Source organism: Ambystoma mexicanum, chromosome 4q, assembly GCF_040938575.1.
Source record: "Ambystoma mexicanum isolate Mex_15411 chromosome 4q, UKY_AmexF1_1, whole genome shotgun sequence".
Lineage (NCBI taxonomy): Eukaryota > Metazoa > Chordata > Amphibia > Caudata > Ambystomatidae > Ambystoma > Ambystoma mexicanum.
The window spans coordinates 103,181,310-103,207,268 of record NC_090928.1 but is presented as its reverse complement, the minus strand read 5'-3'; the positions used below and the strand labels follow the sequence as shown (position 1 = coordinate 103,207,268).

Sequence of the window (25,959 nt, the reverse complement as noted above, 5' to 3'; positions counted from 1 at the left end):
AAGGGTGTCTATTGAACTTTCAAAGAGGGGTCATATACGCCTATCTAAACCTAAATCTAAGATGGGAACAAGCGACAACCATCAAATAATAAGAACGCAGTCCTAGTGAAGTCGTGTCAAATAAAAAAGGGCCTATACTAAAAAAATCTATTGCCAATCCGTACTACTAGTTACAAATTGTGTGGGGTGCAGTTCATGATTTGATATAAGTCATTTATAACACACCTGTACATAAGTGTTTCTAGGCGCTACAAGACACGGAGGGGGGAACAGAAGGAGGACAAACAACGATCTTACTAGGCCTGGTGTCATTGAGATCGCTCAAGTGCTGGGAAGAGGGTAGTGGATAAGTGCCAATGAGTAGGGGAGGGGGTGAGTAGTGCAGGTGACTCAATAGGTGCTGCCAGAGGGTGGCTCTTATGTGCAAAGAGAAGGGACTGTAGGGTTACAGATACAGACCCTTAAGTGCTGAGGGAGCCCAGGGGCAGTTTGAGGGCGATTTGACATGCAGGAGCCTGGGCCCGCGTTCAGAGTTGGCCAGGTGACCGGTGTGCGGAGCTTTCTGTGACATTAGCAGGGGAGAGGAAGAGAGAAAGCGGAATCGAAAAGGAAAGTCTTAAGTTGCTTCCGGAACCAGAGGTGGTTCTGCTCAAGTTTGAGAGAGGCAGCGAGGCTGTTCCATAGAGAGGCCTCAGCCGAGGAAAGAGATCTGCCCCACATTCTCAAGACTCATGAAAAGCATCATGAAAAGCGACAAAGCGTCATGAAAAAGAAAGAAGTGTTTACAAAAATGATAATCAGGATACTTGGGCCAACGGCCTCCTTTCCCATGTTTTCAGCACGGGGCAAGGCGGTTCACTCTGAGCAAAGCGCACACTCTGACATCTGGTGGATACAATGGCAAATTCCAGTATCAGGGCCTTCTGTACTCAAGTCTCTTTTCTATCAAAGTCTCTTGTTTCTGCTTGTAACCAAACGATCTTGGAAGTTTCTCCCTGGATCCCCCTCAGCTGGGCTCAGATCCCCTTTACCTTGTATTTCCAAAACTATTCTTCCTCAGTGACTCGCGGTTGATCCCTCAGATCCCCCTGAGCCGGGTTCAGATCCCTTTTCACATTTAACTAGTCTCCCTCAGTTGGGTTCGGACCAATTGTAATTCACTTTATATGTATCGAAGACTTTTGATTGGTTATGGTTTTATTTAGACCCGCTGCAGGACCACTACGACTCAAAGTTATTTTCTGACAACGCAGTTTCCCTTCGGTGAGATACTCAGAGACCTTCGAATGAGCACCACTTTGGTGTCAGACCACTCTGTATACGGTATCTGCTTTATCTTTCAACAGTTCATTCACTCCTTTAGTTTCCACTTGTTCGCGCCTCTTGACACATGCGCTTCAAACTGTTTTTTGTAGAACTCTTCATACAATGTTGCCACTTGCAACCTTGGTTCCAACATAGGGTGATTTCGTATAGGCTTCTCTGACTCACCGGCTGTGCTGCTTTTACTGGCTTGGCTTTCTTGTGGGAGCCAAAGACAGCATAATGGTGGCAATTGCTCCTCTCAGCCTGGTCTATCGACCCAGGAGCACCCCGGATACCTTTGATGCACAGGGTAGGTCTGCTCAGCTTCCGTCCCTTGTCTTAGGCTGCTCACTTTCCAAGGCTTGTGAAAATAGCAGTTTCTAGATGTCAAGGGTTGTTCCCTCTTTGCAATCCTCTCCGGTCTCACTGCCTTTCTCCTTGTGTTAAATCGCCACCTTGAAACTGCTGCTTCCTCGTGTGCTTTTTCTTGCTCAGAATGTGCCTTCCTGCTCCGCCTTTCATCTATGTGGGGAAGTGTAATGGGAGTTAGGTGTGTGTGATTAGTAATTACCTGACCTTGCCTGACTTAAGTGTTGGCATATGTCAGGTATATGGCTCTGGTTTTAGTTCGCTGTTGCTTGCGATGAACTGTCCATGGGAATGTGTTTGTGACGGAAAGCGGGGGAGGGTTAAGCTTCCAAGTATTCTACCTGGTATGATGGGGAAAATGTTTTACAGGAAAGGGGATACTGCGTCTCACCCTTCGGTGTACCACTTCCACTCCCCAAAGACCCCCCTCCATCCAGATGATCCTCCCACACTGGTCAACCCCCAGGAACTAGATCCAATAGCGATGGCCGTGGCCTGGCCACCTGGATGACAGATCCCTGGGGACTAGCGGGTGAGACACCTTCAGGTTTCTCATATACCCTGCTTCAAAGGGGAACCGGGAAAGGAAATCTACATTCCCTTGGTCTTTACCTTTTCTGGGTTCCACCGTGAAGCAGTAGGACTGCTGGTCCAAGAACCATTGCATGACACAAGGATTGGAGTCTTTTTGTTGACTAATCCAAACTAGTGGAGAATGGTCCGTGACGAGTGTGAAAGTTCGTCCTAGGAGGTAGTATCTAAGGTGGATAATGGCCCACTTGATGGCTAGGGCCTCTAAATCCAGCACAGAGCCATTTTTTTCACGGCGGAAAAGCTTGCAACTTGGAAGCAGGATGGCATGTTCTAATCCATCGCAGACTTGGGATAGGACTGCTCCCAACCCTGTGGGGGAAGCGTCTGTTTTCAATACAAATTCTTTTGAGAAATCTACTGCCTTCAGGATTGGGTTCTGGCACAAGGTTTGCTTCAAGTTATTATAACATATCATCCTCGTCAGTCCAATGACGTTTTTGGGGTTTGGTGTTCTTAAATGTATTCGTCTGTCATCCGCCGTCACGGCCATTGCCGTAACTGGCAGTTGTATCCACGTTGGAGCTGGAGACACAGAGGTAGAGTGTTTTAGTCCTTTCTCTGGGTTCTTGCTACTAGTTCCAGTTACGTGACGCAGCGCCGCTGGAAGTATTTAAACTCCCCACCTCCGGGTGGTCGCTGCGTTGCAACCCACTTTGGACACTTCCTGTTTCCGGGTTTCCTCACTCCGATCCTCTGCCGGATCTGCCAGAGGGCTTCCTGTTTTCCCTTTGTTCCCGTTTCCTTCCTCGGAACGTCACTATTTCCTTCCGCTACTCCGGGCGGTACTCCGGTGTGCCTATTTTCAATTTCTCTCTCTTCTGATTCTGGGAATCCTTCCCGTTTCTCTCTTCCTGTTGGCTCCTTCGAGCTGGCTTGCTGCACACCTATTTTTCCTCTTTCTGGAACCATTGCCATTTATTCTAACTGCCACAAGGAGCCTCCGTCTCTCCTGACTCGACGATTGGACTTCTACTCAGCAATCCACCTCGCTTCATTGCTCCCTTCAGCGACTACTCTGGCATCGGATTGAAGAGTCTACACTGCTTCGCAGGGTTTTTTCCCTTTTGGGTTTTTCCCTGATTCCGGCTTGGTTCTGGAAAGGGAGTCACGGGACAGCTGTTTATCCAGCGGTCACTGTGGCTTCCCTCCGTGACAAGCACATTCATCATAAGAAAGAAAGAGTATCTTGCACAACGAGGTCTACAAGAAACCGCCAACTCAGACAGCTCAGGTGAGGAGAGTGTGCTTGTGGGGGAGAAATTGCACCAAACATCACAGATTGCAACGCCAAAAGCTTCAAGGATATCCGCTGAGGATCAGGTTCACGAACTGTGGAAGGCTTTTCAAGCAATGTCTCAAGAGCTACAAGGAGTGAAGACCGAGAATGCTCTGCTTAAACAGATGGTATCAGCTAGAGAACCTGCCCCCCTGGAATTACCACCCATGGCGCTGTCCTCTGGGAAATTCGATGGATCTCCCAAAAAGGTGAAGGAGTTTCTGGAAGCCTGCATGGTTTATTACACTTTTAGGCCTCGCACTTTCGCTAAAGATCAAGCCCGGTGGGTTTCTTATGTTCAAATATGACAGGAAACGCCCTGTCTTGGGCTACACCATTGGTGACTAGTGGAAACGCCATTTTGCAGGGTTTCAGAATTTGCTGAAACAGACTTTTGAACGACCAGAACTGTCCTTTACCGCCTGCGAAGATTTACTGGATGTCAAACAAGGTTCTCTAGATGTATTATCTTACATCTCCTCTTTCAAAACCTTGGCAGCTGGAGCGGGGTGGCCTGAGACAGCACAATATGCCATATTCAGGAGAGGATTGAAGGAAGAAATCAAAGATGAACTGGCCAGGTCTCCTCGTTCACCCACTTTTTCAGACCTACTAGCGGCGGCTCTTCACATAGAGTATCGTTTACAGGAAAGAAGGGCGGAGCGTCGCAAACAAAGAAGCCCTGGTTATCCTTTAGAACCCTCTGCACACTCACTCCCTGGGCGCTCTACTGCTGCTTCTTACGAAGAACCAATGCAGATCGGCACCACCAGAGCACCGTTATCAGCTGCTGAAAGACGTTGCAGACGAGAAAAGGGATTATGTGCCTACTGTGGTTCAGACCAACATCTTCTCAAGGACTGTACAGAATTACCAAACAAGAGGTCAGGAAACGAATACCCTCGGCATCAGTAGGGACAAACGACTGGGGGTCTCCCAACATTTCTCACCGTTCCTATGTCTCTCTTTCAGTTGCATCTTCCGAGTCTAAAGAGGACTCCAGACTCATGGCGATTCCTGTTCATCTTGACCTAGAGAACAGACAAGTTAAGACCCTAACCCTACTGGATTGTGGAGCGGCGGGTAACTTTGTTGACACCCTGTGGGCAGACAAGGTGGGTCTCCGCCGGATACCACGTAAGGAAGATCAGAAGGTTGAAGGAGTGGATGGGACACCATCGTCTTCTGGTCCTATTACCCATACTATGGAAGAGCTTTCTTTGACGATAGACCAACACAAGGAAACCTTATGTTTTGACATCGGGGCTGCCCATTTTCCCATTATATTGGGCATCACACGGCTCCGCAGACATAATCCATTGATAAACTGGTCTGAGAATCAGCTAAGCTTCAATTCCCCCTACTGTGCTACCAACTGTTAACGTTTAGAGAGTAGGAGAGATCTACAGCCAGTCAAGATTTTTCCCAACAATCACGTGGGAGTCCATGCATTGCCCAGTTTTTGCTCAGGATTTTCTGAAGTTTTTTTAGGAGTGCCTTCATGCCAAATTGCCGCCTCATCGGCCAGAGGACTGTACCATCGACTTCGAAACCAATGCCCTGGTTCCATTTGGTCGGATGTTCTCTCTCACACAAACGGTGAAACAGGTTCTTAGGAAATACTTAGATACAAATTTGGAGAATGATCTGATACAACCTTCAAAATCCCCTGCAAGAGCCCCTTTATTTTTCATTAACAAGAGAGACTCCACTGATCTTAGACCCTGTATAGACTACTGGGGTTTGAATAAGGTTACCATTTGTGATAGGTATCCGATGCCCCTCATCACCGACATGATTGAGGCTGTACAAGGGGCTAAAGTATTTACCAAGCTTGATCTCCGAAACGCATATCATCTGCTACGAATTGCCCAAGGAGACGAATGGAAGACTGCATTCCGTACACCTCTGGGCCTGTTTGAATATAAGGTAATGCCGTTTGGTTTGGTGAATGCACCAGCGGTATTCCAGAGATTTATGGACCGGATGTTCTCCGACATGCTTTTGATATCAGTCATCATTTATCTGGATGATATCTTGATTTTTTCATCTAACTTGGAGGAACACATCGAACAAGTCAAGCAAGTTCTTAATCGCCTGCAAAAGAACAATCTTCTGGTTAAGGCAGAAAAATGCAAATTTGCTGTTCCTTCGGTGCACTATTTGGGATATGTACTGTCTGAGGAAGGGATCGCCATGGACCCAGACAAGGTACACACCATTCTCAACTGGTCAGCCCCTACTTCTGTTCGGGAAGTACAGCGGTTTTTGGGTCTCTCGAATTATTATAGGAGATTCATTCTGAACTTTTCAGAAGTTGTGTATCCCATTACCCGACTGCTCAAAAAGGAGGCCTACCCGTTTTCCTGGTCCACTGAGGCGGAGGAGAGCTTTTGTCATCTGAAAAGCCTTTTTTGCTCAGCCCCGATTCACAACATCCTAATCAGACTCTACCATTTATTCTTGAGACGGACGCTTGTGCCATTGCCGTTGGGGCGGTTTTGCTTCAGAACTTCCAGGATGTAGAACACCCGGTCGCCTACCTATCTAAGACTCTCTCCTCCAGTCAACTCAATTATTCTGTTCTTGAAAAGGAGTTACTGGCGATGAAATTGGCTTGTGAAGAATGGCGGCACCTCCTCATGGGTGCCCGTCATCAGTTCCTTATTCGCACTGATCACAAGAATCTGAAAGCCTTACAAGAGATGGAATGTTCAAACTCCGGACAGGCAAGATGGGCTTATCTGTTTTCACAGTATGACTTCCAGATCACATACATTACGGGGTCGCTCAATCGACTAGCGGACGCCTTGTCTCGTAAGGACTCCCGTACTGAAACAGTGTGTCAAGGCTGAGCCCATGTTCCACCGAAACCAGATTCTAGCAGTGGTGGGTTCTTTTCTTCAAGAGGTGAAGGCTGCTGTCACGCAAGAATTGCCTCAAATCTCATTTTCCGATTCCCCCTTTCAAGTAAAGGATGGATGGGTGTTTTATAAGAAGAAGTGGTATATCCCAGAAGGACCGCTACGCAGGAAGATTCTGAGATGGTGTCATGACTCACGCATGGTGGGACACAGAAGTGTAGACGGCACTTTAGAACTCAACTCAAGGTTGTTTCTCTGGCCCAACATAAGAAAGGAGGTCTCGGAATACGTGATATCTTGTCCAATTTGTGCCAAGGCCAAGTATGCCTCGGGCAAACCTCTAGGACTCCTCAACCAGGTGGAAAAACCGACTCGCACATGGGGACTCATCTCCAGGGACTTTATTGTGGATCTTCCGGAGTCCGAATCATGTACTTGTATCATGGTGACGGTGGATGCTTTTTCCAAATTGGCACATTTCTCGCCCCTTCCGAGATTACTTACCACAACCAGGATGGCAGAGACCTTTGCCCGAGACATTTTCAAGTTACATGGTCTCCCCGACAAGATAATATCTGATTGAGGAAGTCAGTACATTTCAAAATTCTGGACAGCATTGTGTAACCGATTAGGGGTAGAAAGAGCCCTTTCTTCCAGTTTCCATCCGCAATCAAATGGCCAAACTGAGCGTCTCAACGCCAATCTCGAACAATATCTGAGATGTTTCATTTCTCAACACCAAGACAATTGGGTCTCTTTACTTCCCACGGCAGAGTTCTCCTACAATAATTCCAAACACTCCGCCACAGGCCTTACTCCGTTTTTTTGTACTTACGGAGTTCACCCGAGATTTCTAATACCAGATGTACCCCGTTTTTCCAACTCGCCAACAGCTGAAGAGGTTTTGAGAAGTATCCAAGAGGCACAGACCAACGCATTGCAAGGATTGGAAGATAGACGAAGAAATAAGGTTGGAGCTGACAAGCACTGTAGAGAATGCCCTTCATGGAAGCCAGGAGATAAGGTGTGGTTGTCTACAAAGTACCTTCCCCAATGGACAAGACCTTCCAAACTGTTTCCACGCTTCTTGGGGCCTTTTTCCATTCTCTCAAAGATCAATCCTGTGATCTATCGTCTTCAACTCACCCCTTCTCAAACGCATTCACCCTGTTTTTCATTCCTCTCTCCTCAAAACCTACTATCCAGATCCCCACCACAGGTCTCTCTCCCGACAAATTCCTGTGCCTACATCCACTCAAGATGAGTATGAGGTTTCTGCGGTTAGAGATTCTAGGTTTTGTCGTGGTAGATTGGAATACCTTTTGTCATGGAAGGGTTACCCGGAGTCGGAGGACTCCTGGGAACCGGCTTCCCAGATACATGCCCCCCGGTTACTTGCCAGATTCCACCGCTTGCACCGGGGAAAGCCGGGGTGTTCGCGGTCCAGTGAGGGGCATACTGTCATCTGCCATCATGGCCATTGCCGTAACTGGCAGTTGTATCCGCGTTGGAGCTGGAGACAAAGAGGTAGAGTGTTTTAGTCCTTTCTCTGTGTTCTTGCTACCAGTTCCAGTTACGTGACGCAGCGCCGCTGGAAGTATTTAAACTCCCCGCCTCCGGGTGGTCGCTGCGTTGCAACCCACTTTGGACACTTCCTGTTTCCGGGTTTCCTTGCTCCGATCCTCTGCCGGATCTGCCAGAGGGCTTCCTGTTTTCCCAGTGTTCCGGTTTCCTTCCTCGGAACGTCACTATTTCCTTGTAATGGGAGTCAGGTGTGCGTGATGATTAGTAAAGCCTGACCTTGCCTGACTTAAGTGTTTGGACATGTCAGGTATACGGCTCTGGTATTAGTCCGTTCTTGCTCCCGATTAACTGTCCGGGGGAAAGTGTGTGTGCCGGAAATGGGGGGCGAACTTCCAAGTATTCTACCTGGTAGGATGCAGAAAAGGTGTTACAGGAAAGGGGATAATACCGCGTCTCACACTTAGGTGTCCCACTTACACTCCCTGAAGACAAACCATCGAGGTGAGCCTCCCGCACTGGTCCACCCCCAGGAACTGGATCCAATAGCGATGGCTGTGTCCTGGCCACTGGCCACCTGGATGACAGATCCCCGGGAACTAGCGGGTGAGACACTATCAGGTTTCTCACAGGTTCGATGTGCATCTCATGGCTGGGGAGGATCAATATGTCAAAAATGGTGATCTTACCTAAACTCTTATATTTATTAATGGCCCTTCAGGTAGAGGTCCCCCAGAGGTTCTCCAGGACCCTGCAAAGACCCATGGAGCGTTCATTTTGGACCATAAAAAACCCAGGGCCTCTATGAAACTACTTGCGGCCCCAAAAGCAAAGGAGGGATGGGGCTTCTGAATTTCTGTCTCTATTACTTAGTTGCGCAAATTAGAGTTACTAGGAAGTGGTTCCTGAGCAATCACGCCAAGATCTAGTGTTGGATGGATGGGGCGGTGGTGGGCAGGCCACTAGAGGAAGTACTGTGGCACCCTAGGGAAGAAAGACCTAAACATATGTACCCAAGTAAGATAACAGCGCTGGTGGGAGACTCAGGGGATGACCTGGCTAAGCAGGCTGCCCTGATGACCCTATGCTCACTGCCAACAGCCATATTTATAAACCCTGAATTTACGCAGTGGCAAGAAAAAGGTGTTTTCACTAACTGGGAAGAGGCACGGTGCCATAAGATACGGTATATGTTTGAGGAGAGCTAAGTTAAGACTTTTGAGCAATCCAAGAGGGATTTTCAGATAGGGGAAGGGGTCAGATACCACTATGTACCTTGAGAAAATGCCAATAAAATACAAGTTAAAGAAACAACTACCCTTTGGTTGCTATTCAAACAGTGTCCCAAAAGGAATGAATAGCCATTTGCAATGGTGGGCTACATTGTCATTGGTGCCCAAGACAATTTTATGGCCCAGTCTGACACTGGATTAGGGGCAGGCCACTAGGGAACATATATCCACTACTCCTTTTCGTATACTTCGACCACTGCCTGAGACACGAAGTAAGTCCCTGCAAGTGTCACAGATCTTGCTGTTGTGATGCATCCCCTACCACCACATGAAATGGCCATGGGTGTCTGTGATGGGCATTGTCATTTGGCACTTGCTGCAGGTCTTTAAACCTGAAATACCCAATCAAACTTAAAAATGTAATAAAAAATTCAAACTTGTGTGACCATTGGAGCCTCCTAGCCCTGGGCAAGATCCGAAGTCCCGCAATCTGTGGCATCTGAAAAGGAACTTGGTGGCTTAGGGCAGCTGGCACCACTTACACCCTGGACACCATCATCATGGATTATGGTGGCACCACCTACCACCATCTGAGCATTATTGAACAACATAACCTCTCTCTGAAAGGAAGTTTTCAGGGGAGCATATTTCATACATCAAAATTGGCTTAAAAGTCTTATGCACCAATATTACCAGCACAATATTTAAATCCCAAACCAAGTGAGGAACCTTAAACGGGGATAAATGTGTTGCAGACTGTAAAAATGTCTTGACAACCAGATTCCCAAAAGAAAATCCTTTGGAGTCAGATTTAAGGTAGGCACATCAGATCAAAAGATAGGTTTGACAGAAATCAACTTGCAGACCTAGTAAGGCTAGATACCAAATAATGTGATGAATGGTGAGCCAGGGAATTGACTACCACATACAAGACCCAGTAGAAGAACTTAATGTATTTGCTCTTATTCTGTCTGCAGAGGTTATCAGTTCTTTCTGCTTGCCAGATAGTCATATTATCCTGGGCTAGGCCAAGATAGTGTTTGGTAAAATCTTCAGATAAAAGGCTGCTAAGCTCTGCGGTTCAGGGGCGGGGCGTGTAAGGGTGTAAAAGTAGACACAGCACACACATTTGTATTTTTTGTATTTTTATTTTACTTTATATAGCGCCTTTAACCAAAGCGCTTTACATAGGACAGTTGATGGTACATTAAATTAAGCAATGAAAATCAGTGTTCGGAGTCAGCCAGTATCAATTAGACGACTGAAGCAAGTGAGCTTTTAAAGAGGAACGGAAAAGAGAGAAAGAGGTAATGGAACAAAGAGATAGAGGGAGAAGATTCCAGAGAAGAGGAGCAAGAAGCTGAAAGGAGCAAAAGCGGGATTGAGCACAGGGAGGGCGAGGAACATTAAGTCTAAAAACACCAGCAGAGTGGCGGAGACGAGAAGGGGAATAGAATGAAAGGAGAGATGAAGGCCATAAAGAGATTTGAAAACTAAACACAGAAAATTATTTTTGAGCTGAGAGTAGAAGGACAGACATCCAAGTGAGGCAAGAGAAGAGGAAATTGAGTGCTGTTAAGAGAGAAGGCAAAGTGAGCGAATAGAGGAATGATAAATAGATTTAAGAGGAGCGAGACAGGAGCAGGAAAGAATAGAGCAGTAAAAGAGTCGGGAGAAAACTAGCGAAGAAACAAGAAGCTTTGTGGCATGAAATGTAAGAAGCGGGCGAATTTTGCGTATATTGTAAAGAAGAAATCGACAGGCGCATGACGTGAGAGAGATGCGATGCGCAAAGGAGAGATTAGAATCGAAGAAAAGACCAAGATTACAGGCAGTGGGAGAGATAGAGAGACTGGCTGGAGGAAAAGAGATAGAGGAAGGGAAAGACAGTGATGAAAGAGTGTTGCCGGGAAAGAATAAGACTTCAGTCTTTCCAGCATTTAAAGTAAGGAAATGGGAGGTCATCCAAGTTTTAATGGCAGAGAGACAAGATGAAAGAGTGTGATGAATGTCAGGTTTGAAAGATGAGAAGGAAAGAAAAAGCTGAATATCATCGGCATAGAAGTGATGTGATATTCTGAAGGATGAAATAATAGGAGCAAGGAAAGAAGTGTATAAAGAAAATAGAAAGGGACCAGGGACTGACCCTTGAGGAACACCATAGTCAAGGGAAAAAGGAGAGGCATTGCTGGCACAAGAGACAGCAACAGTACGATTAGATAGGTAAGACGAGAACCAGGATAGAACAGACCCACAAAAACCGAGGAAAGAATCCAAAAGCAAGGAGTGATCCACTGTGTCAAAAGTAGCAGATAAGTCCAGAAGGATAAGAACGCAAGAATGTTTTGAGTAACGATCTGTGAGGAGAGAGTTAAGTACGCATGTCAAGGCTGTTTCGGTAGAGTGGCAGGGATGAAAACCAGACTGAGTGGGGGAAGAAGAGATAGATCAGACACAAATGGTGAAATTTGTGAGTAGATGAGACTTTCAAGGAGCTTAGATAAGAAGGGTAGGAGGGACATAGGACGAAAATTTGAGACAAGAAGGGGGTTAGCTGTGGGTTCCTTTAGGATCTGAATAATAATAGAGTGTTTGAAAACAGAGGGGAAGGTCGAGGTAGAAAGACAGATGTTGAAAAAGGAGTTGAGAAAGATACCAAGAGCTGATACATTTTTGGAATGAGTAAAGAAGGACCAGTACCAGTGGGGGCAGCAGCGGGGTAAGCTTTGGCCAAAAGAAGGACCACATCGGAATCCAATACAGAGGTAAAGTTAGACCCAGTATAAGAAGATGTAGGGAAGACTAAAGAAGAAGAATTATATGAAGGTGACGATAGGATATCCTCACGTAAAGAGTGTACTTTAGAAGAGAAGAAGTTAGCAACATCAGATGCTGATAGAGACGATGTAATAGAAGGATCAGATGTAGGAGGAGAGAGAAGGCAAGTCAAAGTTTGGAAAATACGGCAAGGGTGAGTAGATTGGCTATGGTGAAGATCAGAGAAATATGAACGCTTAGCAGATTTAATAGAATTATCATAGAGAGCATGGTAAAGAAAGGTGGCATGCTTGTAGGCATACACTTTTTTTGAACATTAAGGAAAAACCTATACCTAAGAGGGGTTTCCCTGCCTCAAACAAAAATAAGGATGGTGTCAGAACTTCCGTCAGAAGAAAAATAGTCCACTGTCCTAAGTCTCAAACCTATTTCCATCCCTTATACTTCAAAAGAAAACTATAAAATAAATGATAAATAAACTCTAAAACTTGTTCCACGTCGACTCCACAAAGGTGACACATCCCTTCTGGATAGTTTTAAGCAGTTTGTGACTGTTGGCGAATATCCCTCTTCCCCTGGCCGTCACTAGGCCTTTTGATTTAGTTCAGCACAGATGAAAGGGGAGGTCTCCGTTCTCCAGGCCTAGGCAACTCTTTAGTTTTCCACAAAAATGGGGGAAGATATCGCCCTTCCCCCAAGCCTTTCTTAGGCTATTTTTCAATTTTCCCAATGATACCCGTGATTTTGACAGAGGATACAACCTTCTTTCCCCTGCTCTTCTCTGGACTAGCCAAAGGTTTTCTCTCTCCTCCCCTGGTCTTCTCGGATTGGGGTTGGAAGCCTGTGGCGGAAATGTTCAAGGGGGAAAAGACCGAAAATTTATTTTTCCAAAAATAACTTTCGGTCTTCTCTCCCCTGAACATTTCAGCCTTTGCCCTTGCCCCCATTCCCCTACTTATGTTGCAATGGCACACTTCTCTGAGTGCCGGCAACTCGCTGTGTCCCTGCAACGCCTGTTCCCTTTCACTTCCGTGATCGGGAACCGGCGCCGCAGGGTCCTTTCCCTTTTTATTTTTTAATGAGACCGGCTACGGGCGACACCCCCGCAACCACCACTCACAGTATAGTGAACAAGGGTGCCGGCGATACCCCCGCAGCCCTTGCCACCGAACGGGGATTTAGGTGAATTTTTCAGCTGTTAGGAAATGTCAAATGGCCGAAATTCGGCCAAATCTCCCATTTGGGATTTTAAACACAATCTATTTGGATGTTTCCGTCTTCTCTTCCAGTTATGTGGATCCCGGACCCCTTTCTCAGGATTAAAATGACTCTCACTCAGGTCTGGTTCACTATCCTGCCAGGCATTGTTTTGCATATATAATTCCTCAGTTCTTTCAACACTCTGCTCCCAGAACCCCTTCTTAAGGTTATAGTGGGGGTCATCACAGGTTTGCCGGTCCGGGAACTACGGTACCGGTAAGCTACGAATTCTGCTTGCGGGGTGCCATTACAGCTGCCCGGTCTGTCCTGGCGGCCATACCGGTACACGCGAGCAGAACTTGACAGTAGCGCCAGCACCGTTCTTAACGGTGCCGACTCTACCGTGCTCCCCATTCCCATTGAGCCCGATCGGGCTCAATGGGAATGGGGACTGACAATTCCCGGCACCCGGAAATGGGTAATTACTGGGTCCAGCAGGGTCAGAATGCCCCGGTAATTGCCCATTGCCGGGTGCTGGAAAAAAAAACGACTCGGGCGGCAGGCATACCGGTAATTACCGACACGGCTACTGCCATAGTCGCAATAAGGCCCAATGTCTCTTATTCAGGCCCGGTTCACTATCCTGCCAGGCACTGTTTCTCATATAAAGTCCTGTTGGATTCTTCCAAGTACTGGTACAAGGAAGATGACAATTCTTGTACTCTGTTCTCAACAACTGGTTTTCCACCTGTGATTTCTCTTTTGCCCAGACTTGGTTCAACTCTGCACCTCAGGTTCTCAACAGGGTCTCTGGCCTGCCCCCTGCGTTGTAGAGCAATTCCCAGTTCATTAACACAGTTCACTTTATTGATACTCTCAACCCCAGGGGCGTGCACCTTACACCTGCTACGCGGGTTTCTTCTCTCTGCGGCTCCCAACTTCTCTCGCCCCTGGAAGTCATGCAGCGGTTCGACAGCCCAGGGTCCCTCACAGATACAGCGGTTCATCTTTCCGCTCTCCAGCTCGCTACTGGATACTTGTTTCTCCCGTTGTGGTCCTCGTGTCTCATGGCATGTTGCGCTGGGGCGCATCTGCTGTATGGCCAGCATCTGGATCTTCTTCGGTCCCTATTCTCCGCATGGCAACTCTCTCCAGCTCGCGGTTCCTCGTGGGAGGATCAGACCACGAGAGGAGTCCTTCCTCTCTTTTTATCCGTGGCCGGCTCGTGTGTGGTTTAGAGCTCTCACCTTGGTTCTGCGATGGTCTCTTCAATACAATTTTCCTATTCTTCGTACCAGTATCTACAGAGTCATAGCTTTCCAAGTTTTCCTTACTCTTCCTTGTCACAGTATGGTTTTTCTCATACTTAGACAGTTCTACTCTGCATAAAGTAACTAAGTTGAAAGAGGAGGTAAAGAGGATTGGGTGTTTTGGCACTAAGAGTGTTTGGGGGGGGGGGAATGAGTTCCTTCCTTCCTTCCCTCCTTCCTTCCTTCCTCCCTCCCTCCCTCCCTTCCCTCCCTGGCCCCATGAGAAAGGTCCCCTGTAGGGAGGAAGTGGCAACATCACGGGAAAAAATCTAATCCTCACTCAGATAAAGAGGGGAAGGAGCTTATTGATATAATGGAAGGAGATCTGAGAAATAAAAATCATATTGGGCCATTAAGAAGGCACTAGAATGAGACTGCATTTGTTTCTCATCATGGTCGCTCCTCCTTGATGCAGACAGAGGACATTCTGAAATCTATACTAGTAAAAGTGGTCAAGGGGTAGGAAAATCCCATCTTTGGAACATAAAAGGGTTGCCTTGTTACTGAGTTATAAATCAAGGAATCTGCCCTTGAATTCACACTTGTGCTAAGTGGGTAGCTACAACGAAGATCTTGTGAATGAGTGCTCATTCCCAGTGCTCCAAAGCTAGGCAGCGTAGGGAAGAGACTTGGTATTCCAGTGCATGCTGATGTGAAAATGCCCATCATGTTATCTATATAGATCAAAACATGGCAGGTAGCCAATTCACAATTCAAAGGCTTGAACAGAAAAGAAAAACACCTTTAGTTCCAGGAAATTGAATCCTGTTGAAATTCTTCTTTCGCTCCCTTAGTTTTGTCTGGGTCACTGCAACAGGCTTTTGGAGTGTGTGTGTGACGCCACCCTCTGCCTTGCCTTGGCTGCCGGCATGGGGATGACATAGGGGGCCCGAGACTCACCACTTCATGAGGGAATAGGTGGCAGTATGGTGAGGATTCCCTGGCTCCACCCACAGCGCTGGTACAGGCTGGCAGGGGATTATTACATAGTCAGAACTACAGATAAAGTTCCAGAGAAAGGACCCTTTGAACCAGCTATAAAACCGTTTCCAGGCCTTTTAAGGCCAGACCGTTGTTGTCAGGCTCTTCATAATACAGAAGATGTAGGCATAGGTTGCACAAAATTAAGTGATCACAGCTACTGACAAGATAAAAGCTTACCAGGGCAGATTACATGCAGATCTCACACACATACAGCTTACTGCTACTATGGTGAGGGAAGTATGGAGGAAATCTGAGAGGAACTGGCTCTGGCCAAAGGGCCTGCTACCTGCGCTTCGCAGTGAATGCACATCGTGAAGAATAAATGGCAGAACCGACTTTCAAAGGCCCAGTCCAAAACCATGGAAAGTCATGCATAACCCAGTTACCTTGCACATGAGCAGGGGAACCCAATAGGAATCTGACAATTCCCGAAAATCAGCAATCAAGAACCCCAGCTGCAGACTCTTAAGGAAGGTCTGACCCAAGGGAGGGGAGTTGGAGTATTGGATCAGCGAGCAATGCAGAGAGAGCTGAAGGTGCATAAAAAGGTGAAGCAGCAGGATGAGGTGAAAGGGTGGAGGCAGTAAAAGATGCAAAGTTAGTGAAGGTGCAGAGTGAGTTGGAGGATCAGGAAGAGGGAAGAGTGCAGAAGAGTTTGGAAATGAAAATCAAGGCGGTGCAGAGGAGAGCACAAAGCAGTTTGAGGAAGGGAACATCAAGAAGGAGGAGGGGAACGAACAGTGGGTGTTGGAAGGAGGAGAGCCCAAGAAGGAGGAGAGCGTTCAGCAGAAGGTGGATGGGGGATGGGAAGAGAGAGTGAGAATGATAGATAGCGAGTGAGAGAAAGAGATAGCAAAAAATATAAGACCTAGAGCCTGAACATCTGGAAGAAGAAAAGAGAATGGACCAGAGAGAAAGACCCATAGTTAGGAGTAGTAGAGAAAGAGTAGGACACCAAACAGAAGAATGGTGGGAACTTATTTGGAGGCACAGGGCCAGTGACAGTCGGTCAGTAAAGAAATGAAAAACCACCCTTAGTAAGGAAAGAGGGAGGAAGGACAAAATCGTAGTGAAACAGTGAGGGGTTAGCCATGTGATGAATCAGAGGTGATCATCCCAGAAACCCTGACCTGGACCCATTCTTGTGTGGCCAGGGAAAGGCAAAGGCAGCCGGTACCTGATGCTGACCCTGGGGCTGGTATTATGTAGGAGGAACACATGAGAGGAGGTTCAGGTCAGGAAGAATGGGAGAATACTCTGAATAATTTCCCTAATTACCATACCATATTAATGGTATATTGTAAAATTGGACATTCGGAGATTAAAATTAGTAACATTATGGCCTCCAAGTCCCATAATGCTCTTAGCACTGAGACGAGGAAGAGGAGCTCAGAGTTACAAAACTGTAGTGTGCAACATTTAAAGGCCTTTCGGGTGCGGACCATTAAGAAGCAGCAGTGGGAGCACCAGATGCAGAAGGAATATGTAGAAGACGGTGCCGCCGCTGTATTGGAATGCCGGACGCTGTGTCGGAGCAGTGGCAGAGGTCGGGAGCCCTGTAGAATGCAGAGAATGCGCAGTGGGAAACAGTACAGAGAGTAGCTGTCCCAAGGGAGAGAGAAGCTCTGCTGGTCCTGCGTGCGGCTCTGGTGTGTGGTGTTCACTGGAGTGCAAGCGGAGGAGGGGCAGCTCCAACTGTAGAAGGCGCGAGTACTGGGAACGTTACCGGAGCTGTCATATGCCTGTGCAAACCCGACAAAAGAAGAAAAAGGAGCAGCGGGTCCCGCAGAGACGCTCAGAAAGAACGGCGAGTTTGCCTTTGTCAGGTAGCCATGGGGTGCTCGAAACAGACCACTGGCACCATACAAAGCTTTTGAATACTGAACTATTAAATTGAAGCAAGTTGGGTGCAACCCTTATCTTAAGAGAGATCGAGTTAAAGAAAATTGTAACCACCATTGTCAAAGCCAAAAGTGAACAATATTGCAACCAAGTAAATGTGAATTACAAAAAGGAAGATCACTTATAAAAGAAGATTATAACCAGTATTGCCTAAGTCAAAAAAGGCAATTAAGGAAAATCAAAAAGCACATAATAGAAGCCCTCCTTGTAACAATCATCAAGGGGGAGAGAAATATCACCTGTGTTGCCTGGGGCCAATGAATCAGTGTGAGAGACATTGTCAATGTGGACTGTATCCTTGTAGAAGTCACAACGCTTTGTGGTTGTTGGAAATCAAAAGACTTTTCCATGAAACAGTTGTTGACTTAAAGTTCCCCATTAAGGATTGATATGTGGAAAGTTTGAAGCAGGCCTCACCATAAAGTACTGATAGTAGGAGTTTTAACCTGGCACGCAAGTATACCAGGAAAGGGACAATTAGTGGTTAGTCCTGGCAGGCGAGTGGACCAGGAAGACAATAATTTGAAGTACTGCAATGTGGTAGTATGTTGTGGTGGAAAGAAAGTACATCCACTGGTGTGCTTTGGTGAACTACTGTGAAACCATCGAACTCTGTTGCTTATGACAAAGAAATGTGATTTAATGAAAAGGGATTGGTCTTCGGAGAAGAGACCAATTATATTGCATACCGAGTTGATGTATGAAGACAACGCCTTTTTGGTTTATCAAACAACTGTTTGTGGACACTTTAAGCATCGTTTTGCAGAGTGAGAAATCCTATTCGAAAATAAGACAATTTATTGCCAATGGAAGGACCTATTGAATGAACAGAACTTTGTGTCATACTTCGAGTGAAACCTGGCTATTGAAAATAACTTTCTTGATTTTACTTTTGGTTGCAAACATCCTGAATTGATCAAGGGAAAGGTAATGCAACCCTGACCACAAGGATTTATGTTTATAATTTCTCTGTTTGAATTTAAATGTTATTTTATACAGTGTGAACAGCCAGATAATCTCTGTAAGATTTTGTTATATGTTTGAGTGTGAGGGACAGAGATATTTGGATTAGGTCATGTTCCTTTAGCCTTAGTTTGATAGGTAGGGGAAACCGTGTTAGGCTAGGGAAAGTTAGGCGTTTGTTTCACCCTTATTGTTAAATAAAATGGATACTTGTGAGAAAACCATCTACTTGGCCTTCTCCCATTTCTGACCCCTCATAGCCCATAGCAAGCTTAAGAGTCAGAGAGGACATTTAGAGACAGGTACCAGGCATGGGTGAGCATCTGCTAGGTGAGGAGGGAAGACATGCTTGGGTACCAGAACCAGGACCCTCCAAAATGGAAGTGAAGAAGGTCCTAAGGGGCCATCAACTGATCCCCTCCTCCCCCGTCTCACTGCAACCTTGAGCAACAATGCAGACCTTGCTCGAAAAGAACTTAGAGCTGCAAGCCCTGAGAGCATCTAAAGTACCTGAAGCAAGCAGGAAAACAGCCCGCCCCAAATCAAGATGAGCCCCGAAGCAGCCATGTAGTGCTTAGAGACTGTGGTACAGATTCTCAAAAATGAACACAGCAGATGCACTTTTTTAAATTTGCGTTAATTTAAGAAATGCGCAGGTCATCTTATTGTCAAAGAGACCTACGCAATTCAGGGGGGCTGAAGAGCAGCACAAAAGACCCTGTCTTGCTCCCTTGCATACATTAGCATTGGGACACGCTCCCAACACCAATGTATAACTGGCCCCTCGCAACAATGTGGTTGCTGGCAGCACATTTCACAGAGTTAAACCCTTAAAGAACTTGGCACTGTAAAATGCGAGAAAAAGAAATGCATTTCTATCCCTGTTTGAGGGATACCAGTGCAAGTGGAACTACAATGGCTCGTACCGCTGCTGTCGCACATAAAAAAGAAAAAAGTATGACTGTGCCAGGAAAGGCCCTGTCATGCAATGCGCACCCCCCCTGCACCAGTTCCAAATAGACGCAGGAGGTCTTTGTGTTCGATGGATTTTAAAGTAGATGCAATTTGTTGATTTAGGATGTGCTTTAAAATGCACAGAAACTCCCCCCGATTTTCACAAAGGGTTGAAAAGGGGGCTCTGTATGTATGCATCTAAGATGAATCTATTTAGTTATCCTTGGTGGATTGGGCAACTACATTTATGGTGCAAGTGATGAGATGCACTAGTGAATCTGATCAATTGCACCAATAAATGTTTTGAGAATCTGCCCTGAGTGACTTGGGGAGGGTCAAAGAAAGATGGTTTGGGCCAAAGACCCAGTTCCTTGTGGATCAGAAAAGGAACCAACCTGTAAATTGACTTACATCCTTGAGAACTATACCAGCCAACCCTGGGCAGCCGGGGGGGGGGGGTGGGGCTGAGGATGGGGAGGCTGGGAGATAACTGCCCCTAGTACCGATTGGCAGAAGGAAAGTCAGAACAGGGTCCTGTGGAACCTTGCAAAGCACTTAAGGCAGGGCGGCAGCCAGAACAGGGAACCTTGCAGAGACAAACAAATTCCTTGCCCTTAGTAATGTTCTTTCTAATTGAGTCTCCTCTAGCAGATTTCTCTTCTTCAATATACAATCAGCAGTGGCAGCTGGCATCGGAAAACATTTTGCAGTAGGGGGCCTCCACTGACGGCTGTACATAGCTTGGTGGCGTGCCCTCTTGCAGAGAGGCCAACCCCCAAGACCATTCTCAGTCAGGCCTCTGGAATCAGGAAAGGCAGCGAAAGGATGAGGCTGGCAAGAACTGTTTTTTTCTGGACCCTTTCAACGATCTAGAAGATATCGGAGACCCTTTCCTCGGGTGGACAAGCTTGTGATGCCATCATGTGGGATTCTTTAAATTCATAATATTTAGACAGGTGTGGCACAGATGGCACAGTGACTGTGCCAGAGAATGAGCCCTGATGATCCAATCATCCGGGCAGGGGAAGACGTGCACCGTCTGCCTCCTGAGAAGGGCCATCATCGCCAACATCAATTTGGTGAAGACAGAAAAGGGGAATGACAGGACTTGGTACTTGTAACGAGGGCTGCCTATCACGCACCTCAGGCACTTTCTTTGGTTTGGATGCAAGTGGACAGGCAAATGAGATACCTGAGGTTCCATTGACACTAGCCAATTGTGGAACCCTAGGTCCTGCAGGATCAGGGACAAGGATACCATCCAAGATGAGATACAGATACCAGAGCTTTTATGGAATGAGAAAATAGGGGTCTGGGGGGTAGTACCACCCTGTCCTCTTTTTCAGCACTGGAACATATTCTATGGCACCCTTCTCAAGTTGGGACAGAAACTCTTGTAAAAGCAAAGGATTTGACGGAGAAAAGCCCAGGGAAGGGGATAGATATGGAGGTCTTCTCAGAAAAGAGAAGCAGTATGTATGTGACACATTTGGGTTACCCAGGCATAGGAGTAGCACATCACTCATTTACATGATAATCTCCCACCTACTGGAGTCAAGAGAAGGAAGGACAACAAAAATGTTTTCGTTTTGAGGAAGACGATGGTGCAATGACACCAGAGGAGAGAGCTTCGGAGATCCCTACCCTCTTACAGGATGGGTGTACTGTTGTTGCATACGTTTGGCTGCCAAGAAAGTGGTCTTAAGCCTGTGGACATAAGAGTTGAAGTGGTGAAACCCACGGCTTCTATAAAAAAGTTTAAGAGGAAAATAAAGTCACTGATTGCTGCACAGCTAGGCCTCAGGTTTTTGCGGTGGCCTTGGATGCTTAAACCTCTCCAGGGATGTATCTGCTTTCACCCTCAAATGGTTAACACCATCAAAGGGCATGTCCAGCAGTTTTGCTTGAACATTGGGTGTGAATCCTGATGTCCTCATCACTTCATGATGCTTGGCAACAGATGAGGCACCCATAAAGTAGGCTAGGCAGTTCACTGTGTCTAGACCTCCAGGTAAAGCAAGCTGCTTGCTCGTCATCGACTGCCAAAGCATTAAAACCATCCTGGATTTTTCATTCAGGCAAATGGTCTGCTGCTTTGGAGACCACTTCCCATAGGATATAGGAATTCGTGGCCAGAGCATATGAGGCATTAATGGGCTTAAGAGCAACCTTACTGTCTCTGATGATCTCTTTTTTTAAAAAGCATGCCCTTTTTGCTCTCTATGTCCAGCGGGAGAGTGGGAAAGGTGAAGGATTTTACTCCTGTGGTTTAAACCTGTACAACAAGACTTTCACCCATCTGCATGTTTGGAAAGATAGGTCAGATCCCCGGGCAGAAGCCTGTACTTCTTTGCAAAGTCCTCATCTACTGTGGCTATCATGCACAGGTGCTGCCAATTTTCAAGCACCAGATCCGTAATAGCAGGGAGATGGTCCTCCCTCCGATATATCCTTTTGCTTTCATTGTAAACTCCCAGTCTTAGTGCCTCAATCTTCATCTTGTGGAAGGCTGCATTTGGTTTCCCGTAAGGTGAGGCCTGCATTACGTCTAAGTCTGGCAAAGGGCCCAGGTCACAGGCATTTTTGAGGTCAGCCACCTGATCTATCAGACCAGTCTCATCTGAGATTAGTTCAACAGGAGTATGGTCTTGAGGCCCCGTAACTGGCCTCCAACCCATAGGTCATTTCCTCTACTTCCTTGTCAAAAATACCTGTAATTGCATCAAAAATATTTTTCTCAATGCTGGGCTATATAATTCAGCATCTCTGGAAAGCAGAAGCAAGTTGTCCAGAAGCTTCATAAAAAGGAAGCCACATTCACCTCTACCACAAAGCAGAGTAGGATCAACAGAGGAGCAGCACAGAAGTTTGGGACAAATGTCAAATATTTACTAGGGATTGTTACACAAGTGGGCCAAATAAAAAAAAGAACTCAACAATTGTTTATTTCTTCTTCTAAGGAATCCAACAACAAAAGTCTCTGGGGTTTTTCAAATCTCAGAAAAGGAGTCTCTTTCCGTGTGTATTCTCCTCACTTCTCAGTTACTCACTGTTTGCACAGTTTAACTATCCTGAGACCTTTCTTGGTTATTCTTACTGCTTTCTCTTGTCTTCTGATCTTTGTCTTTGGTTCCAGGGGAGGCCACTGCCTTGGGTATCAAGGACCTACATGTGCCTGCATGCTGGGTCGTAGTGTTGGTGGCAGTCAGGGCGGGGCAACAATAGGCTGAACTCCAAACCCATCACCAAGTGGCTGACCAGCTGTTTCTCTACAGGTGTGGTTAAGATGGCCTTTCCTTTTCCCAGGCTCTGCATTTTAGCACTAACCCACAACACCCCATTAGCTATCGCCTCCTCGATGAGTTGCAACATTCTCCTACCTACGGAACGCTCCCATGCACTTCCAGTTATGTCTCCTCCTTCACTTCTTCCTTTGTCGCCTCGATGCCTCAAGCATGTACCTCCACCCTTTCATAACTATTTGTTCAGGCTTACTGCAGAGCTCTTCCTTCCCCCTGAGTTGCTCCAACCTCATTACTGCCCTTTCTCCTCTCTAACCTACTCCCTCCCCTTCACGGTATCCGGTAATATTGTCCCCATATATATGGTGCCATACATAATGTCACTGGGAAAAGGTTGTGGCAACATTATATATGATGACCATATATATATGGGGTCAAAGGGAGCGGGGATTGCGGGGGTGTCCACCGCTCCCCTTTGAAGACAAAAAAAGGTTTTGGGGGTTGCAGGGGTGTCCCCTCCATGTTCAATGTGATAATGCCCTACTAAAAATTGCCTTTTTTGGCAACTTTGTTGCCAGGCGAAATGTTTTCAGGGACATCATCACATGGTTCCTCCACAACTGTCTTATCTTCAGCTCTGTCCCGGATGTTTACCTTCTCCACAGTTTTCACTTCAATACTTGTTAGGGAGAATTCTCTGTTAAGGCTAATTTCCCAAACCTAGTGAGTCCCCCAGCAGCTTTGCTGGATTTTTGGGGTTTATTCTTTTCTCCTGCGAAGAGTGAGACTCTTTTTCTCCCACTCTTAGACATGATTTGAGATATCCTTTGACTTTGTAATGTGTTTATGGGCTATGGAGTCTTTTACTCCATAGGTTTTCATGTGTTTTTGGTAAGTGTGTTACACAGCACCCTCAGTGCAGTAACACAGGGGTGTCATAGTGACCCCCAAACATAGACTCCATACCCTGGGACTGACTACTGTCTCTCAGGGCATGTAAAGTCACCATTGACTTTACTAGTCTTAAATTGTGAACAGAACCAGTACAAACCATCATATTGTGGAAGTACTGGGAGGGGTAATTAGATTGCCCCTGGTTCTGTTTTTCGAGGGGGCAGTGTGCAGTCCCACCTCGTCGAGTTTCTGGCTGGTGGCAGTGGTTACCACGCGAAATATTCCACCGGAATATTTCATATGGGATTTTCCCATTCATTTTAAACGCACCACTTTTTTGGTGCAATGTTAAAGATACCGCCGGGTTATTTATTTAATATTTATTCCCCGGTTGGGTCTTTTTGCCAGGACTCGGTTTTAAAATGGCGTTTGTGTTTGCCTCTGTAACTCCAACCCAAGTCGAGCCCTTTGTTCCACTTTTTGGCGGGCTTCTGCACAGAAGCCTCCAAAAGTGGTGCCACTCTGTCTGGGTCTACAGGATGTGTGAGAGGGGGGTTTAGGCACCCTGGACTGAGTTGCCTCGGCAACTCAAGTCGCACTCTTGTGTGATTGGCCCAGTGGTGAGCCGCCCGGCTCCCCACTTAGCATGTTTGAGTGACAGCTAGGACTGATGAATGGGGGTTTTCTGCATAAAAGCAGGGCTTTGGGGACTGGAACTTCAGAAGTCGCCACAGGACCTAAAGAATCCGAAGAGGGAGAAGCTGAGCCGACCTGCAATGACGACACCACCGGTGGAGCCCTGCTGAACCGTCTCACCACTTCCCAACGACAGAGAAGATCTTCATCACGGAGAGCCTTCTTCCTCTGAACTGGTGGGGATAACCAGTTCGCCCTCTTTTCTCCTTCCTGGATCGTCTCGTGGTCGAATCGCCCGTGCCAAGCACCCCCGCGGCCGTATAGCCACGCTTCACCACTACCGCAAATAAAAAGGTAGTACCTTTTAACCGGGAAACTACGCGGCTGGTTTCTTTCCTGGCAGTGCAACGACCTCCAGCTTTCCTCCACGTCGAGATCTTCTCTTCCCCTGGACGATGCACTGACTTGCATCCGCTGCCAGGAACCACTGCCCCCGCTGGAGCTTTCTCACCATTTCAGGTGCTGTGTCCCGCCTGGTCTCCCTTGCAACAAACTGCTCAAGGTGTCCCGTAAATCCTTGACTCTCTATCCTGGGGTGACTTGAGACCTGCTAACTAACTTTTCCTCAACTGATCCAACCCTTTTCGAACTATCTGCAACGACTCTTTAAAGTACTATTCAACTGTGTGATCTTGGACACATTCCGCCTTGCTCTCTCCAAGAGTGGGCCTGGCCTATGACTTTCTTGCTCCTCAGTAAACTCTGCCTTTTCTGACTTGCTCTGGTTCTCTTAAAGTGTTGGTATTGTGTATTTTCCTAATTCTGCCTTTTCCCTCCCTTTTTAACTAACTTATTGGAGTGCCATCTTAGGTTAAACGCTCACCTCTGTGTGAAAATAAGTGGTGTTTTAACGAAGACTTGTTCAATAAGTAATCAGGGATGTATATATATTGATAGTGACTGTGTTTGAACTTGCTTGCCGTGTTAGTGTATTTTCCAAGTGTGTTTTTAAATAAATTAATATATACTTTTATACCCAAGTTCTGGTCAGAGTTTGCTTGTACTACTGTATCTCTGTACCTATTTTGTATACTCTATATACTGTCTAACCCTTCTTGAGAGAGGTCTGGCTTCTCAGCCACAGCTACCAGGTAAATCTGGGTGGTACAGACTGCTACCAATTGGGTTTACTGCCAACACCTGTAGTCCTAAGCCTTTTGCAGTGGTCCCTAAGGGAACTGCACAGGTTTCTGCCCAACAATACTCCTGAGGTCTTCACTTGCCACCTCTCTAATATGCTCCTCTTCTCCTCTTTTTCCTCCTGCCACCTACCTCCACCTGATGCTCTTGATTATTGTCTCCTTATTCTCCATATCTCCTTCTGGCCACCTCTCTCCAGTCAACTTCCTGCCCCACCTCCTTATCAAGCCACCACCAACTCTTTCGATCTGTCTATCTTCTTACCAAACCACTACACCGTTTTCTACCAGCTCCTGGCCTAAACAGGGACTTTGCCATACCCCCAGGAACCGCCCTTGCCTAACCGCGCTCCAGTGTGGTTCATAATTACAGTAATAACCTGATTGGTTGAAATGCTTTAATTAGCTGACTCTCTCCTGAACCATGTGCCGCATCCCAAAATCCACAGATGCTAAATGGGGTGGGGATTAGTGCAATCTTGGATCAGCATTTACTGTTCCTTGAAAAAGAGACAGTCTGCTTAAAAGCCTGCAGTTTGAATTTATGCGCAGTAGCACCGTGCAGTGAGTAAACAAAATCACTAGGAATGTTGGCGCAAGGTCATCCACACATGCTTGGACCTCGCGAGGAGCACTCTGCCCCAAGCTCAACAGGTCTCGCTTTAATTCTAGCTTTCTTGTGGCCAAATGATCTGCCAATTTTAACAAATACTGAACCTGTTTCTCTCTTCTGTCC

The 25,959-nt window shown here is 46.6% G+C and overlaps 1 protein-coding gene across 2 annotated transcripts in view; it reads right to left on the bottom strand.

Moving 5' to 3' along the window:
- Positions 1-25,959, bottom strand: part of DZANK1 (double zinc ribbon and ankyrin repeat domains 1) — a 1,110,268-nt gene that overhangs the window by 115,219 nt on the left and 969,090 nt on the right. The gene's annotated exons all lie outside the window — the stretch shown is intronic.